The following is a 3,924-nucleotide window of genomic DNA, read 5'->3' as shown; positions in this document are numbered from 1 at the left end:
ACTCCTGGCCACCTCAAACCAGTAACATCATGTCCATATAGTGTTGACAGACAATCTGGTGTCCACACGGCTGCTGCAGCAATGTGTGTGCGTGCATGTGAACTCTCTTTCTGGGCTACAGATGAATAAATATTGTTGCGCTGTTGTTCATCATATGTGATAGACAGTTGTATTTCATTCTCACTTCTGTCAGACACAAAGTCACAGAGCAGCCCTGGATGTGTCTGTGAGCAGGACACAGACAGACAGACTGCAGCTCAGCTAACATCAGACAGAGGGAGGCGCATCAACTTAACGTTACTGTGAATGAATGATATCAAACATTGAGAGGAGGAAACACAAGCTTACCTGATTACTGTTCACCCTGTTCACTCTCTGGATGTTTTTTTCCATCTTTAGTCAGCCTTATATGCACACCACGAAAGTTGCACAGGGCGCCACGAGATACACAAGAGCCCCACCTTCCCCTCATGTCAAAGTGGGTGTCAGTGTTTACAACTTTGATGAGAGAATGAAGCTGAACTAAACAAGTAAAAACATCCAGAGAGTGAACGCATAGGTGCTCAGTTAACAGAAATATCTGTTCCCACTGCATTATTTTTGCGTTCCTGAATAACGTATTCAGATTCCGTCCCGTTCTTATTCCCAACTCATCACATATGTTTTGTCACTGCTCCTCAGTGACTCATACAGACGCACATGGTGCCCGTTAACGGTTGAAAGAGACGCATCAGGCTTTCAAGTGACTTCAATGTAAACCTATCCGCCGCTGTATGAGACTTACTGGACTCTCTGTCAGGAGACTGGGGTTTGTGTTGCATATGAAACCAAAACAATATTAAGGCATAATATTTCTTAAAAAGAATTATGTACAGACATATATAAACACCCCTTTCAATCATCGCTTTTGACCCACTATGTGCATGACGGTGACTGTACCTGCAGAGACTTTGTCTTCTGCCTGAATTTTCTTATTTTTCTTATTTTGATATTCTAGCATCTGTCTGGTGTGTTTACAAACAGATCAGGCTAATTCTACTGATTCTACCTTTAAGCTACATGGTTTTACTCTAAACCTACCCAAACTGCAGCTGTATCACAATGTTAGCTACATGTTTAAAAAGGCTTTCTGTCAGAAAGGTCCCATGCAGTCGCTAAAGGGTACCTTTGCATCGGTGAGAGACATTGAACGGTGGTGACAAAGCCGCGTTGGCTGACAAACTGGGATGAGAATGGGTTGGATGCTTATAGCATCTTATAGCGCTGCAAAGGGGTTAGTGCTGGAAAGAATGGATGGCCCAGTGTGCCTCGTGCAGATGCTAAAGGGGACCCTGTGCAGCTGCATGAGACTCTGAAGTGGCAGTGACAAAACATTTATATTTGGATATTTGTATACATCTTTATTAGCACTTCACCGGCTTCTCTTATGCTTCTTCAACTCAATTCAGACCGGCCCACCACACAAATACAGCTGATACAGGAAGACTGTTCTCACACAGCAGATCATTTGTTCATTTTTCAACTAACATTGCTGGATCTATTTTTTCTGACAGAATACACAATGATAGAACATAATAATGAGGGTTTGCTCGCACCCTCTATTGAACTAACGAGTCGTATTTTTGTGCTTGGTGTGCATCAGCCAGCTTAATTTTGCCTTGTGTTCCACCCTTCCTGTACTGTAGACATTTTCTGAAACATTGACTAAACTACACCCCTGAGCAAACAAAAACAGAGAAAACTAGCTCGGTGCACAGAGCTGCCTGCATATACATATAGTTTAGGTTTGGAAAATGCACAGAAAACAAACCCATGCATAAAAAAGGTAGGTGTTTTGTATTTCATTATTCTATATTTGGGGAAATTATAATTACTTGTTTTGTTTCAAATGTTGGTGCAAGAAACCACAGCAATATAAAGATGTGAAGTGGAGAAGGTTTGTCAAGTGACAGCTCTCCAATGGCATATAATAATGAAAGGACATAACAGCAGATCATTAAGTAGTATTTGTGCAACACATCCACAGACTAACAGCAGAAACACATACACATTCTGTCACTTTCTGCGTGTTGTGTGCTCAAATGGCCACCTTTGATGTGAAATATGTTTGAAATCAGCAAAAATGGTGACAGACCTTTTCATTTTTTTGTAAAGTAAAAGGATTCAACAATAATCTTAGCGTATTAGATGAAGACAGAAAAATCAAAGCATTATCAAAGGAAAACATGGGCATGGAAGCACTTACTATGAAACGGCTGCGTGGGCAATTTCAAAGTTTCAAAACTACTATATCTCATACTTTTACTTGTTTTGTTATGACTGTTTTTTTACCCTGTGTTTAAGATGGGGCCCATCCATCACATAGGCATTTCAGACATCAACGCGGTTCTCCAAATCAATGGCTCATTGACTGCCCCAGCAGCAGACATGGACACACGTCTGTCTCCCTGACAGTTACAAAAAAGAAACAGGAATACAAATTGGGCTTCACTGTCTGACTGAGAGGGCAAGAGAATAGATCATTGACAATCATGACACAAATCCATCTCTGATTCTTGAAAACCCCTTTTCTATTGTTCCCCCTGGTTCCCCCAAGTCCCCTTGCTTAGGATCCGTCGATATAGACATGCTTGGAATAGTCATTTGTTTGGCTGTCTCTACAGGAGTTTGGGCTTAGGTGCTTTAGAGGACATTTTGACAATGGGAGAAGGATTGAGGCGAGAGCCTGTCAGTGGCTTTGCTGTTTATTGATTGCAAATGTGGTGAGAGCTTAATTGATTCACACTTTGAGATCAACACGATAATCTCTGTGCCTTGGGACTACAGTGCGCCGTGCAGGTAGGAAGCAGGCAGCTGGGAAGGGCACGGGAAGTGTGAATCAGCTGAGTGGAAAGTTTAGTTTGTTGTCCGCCTCCAGTCAGTGTGTTCATAAAAATCAGAACCGTCAATGCTGCTCTGGGGCCAGTTAATTACAGAGACCTTCAAGGGAACGGAGGGGAAAGCTGTGCTTATAAACAGTTGCGGTTAACTGTCTTTGAGCATAAAATGGATCCTCGCATGTGCAGGAGTTCAGAAGTTTATCCTGTTGCACTGAGCTAATGATTTTGACCATCGAACCCTAGTTGAGTAGTGATAGTAGAAAATGTTTGTGTTTCTTGGGCTACAGCATAAATCAGATATTCATATTCTGTTTGATTTACAATTCAGCTGAAATTCTGTTATCCCATACATTTTTAAACAGGAAAAAAACAAAAACAAAAACAGATGAATCCACAAGTTTTGAAATCAATATTATTTTTTAATTTAACAATATGATACCTAAACTTGGGATGTCTGTCATTACTTAGTACAACTTGAACTGTGACTCCTATGGATCCTTCTTATGTATGACAGTGGAGTTTCACATCACCTTAACTAGAACAGAAAACGTCCAAGTACCCCTGCCTTCACTTTAAAATGTATGCAGGAAGTGATGATCAGTTGGAGGCACCAGATTAATGGCATTAATGTAAAACCTGTAATAATATGGATCCATTATGTTGATACTCTCTGGGGATAGTTTTGGATTATCAATAGTCAGTGTGTTAGCTTCAGTAGATGCCGTCAGCATGCCCCCAGTTTGGAGAAGCAGAGAGTAGGCTGATCAATGTACTGCTGTAGACAGAGTCAGCAGATAAACATATTTTAGCCACTTAAAAAATGGCCCATAAGAAAAGGAATATCAGTTTAAGGGTACACCAACTGCTACTATATTGCTCTCTCGAGCTCAACCAGACTCCATTGCAAAATCAATCTTTTTACCTTGCAGAACTCAGGAGTTGCTGGTCTACCTCTGCTTCGACCGGTTAATTTGTTTGTGTTGCCGAGATTGTGACTTGTGTGGCTCCAAGCTTATCTTTTAGAACTCTGAAATTAAACAGTAAC

Source organism: Lutjanus erythropterus, chromosome 4 (genome assembly GCF_056507025.1).
Source record: "Lutjanus erythropterus isolate fLutEry1 chromosome 4, fLutEry1.hap2, whole genome shotgun sequence".
NCBI classification, from domain to species: domain Eukaryota; kingdom Metazoa; phylum Chordata; class Actinopteri; order Lutjaniformes; family Lutjanidae; genus Lutjanus; species Lutjanus erythropterus.
Note: the sequence above shows the minus strand (reverse complement) of the source record.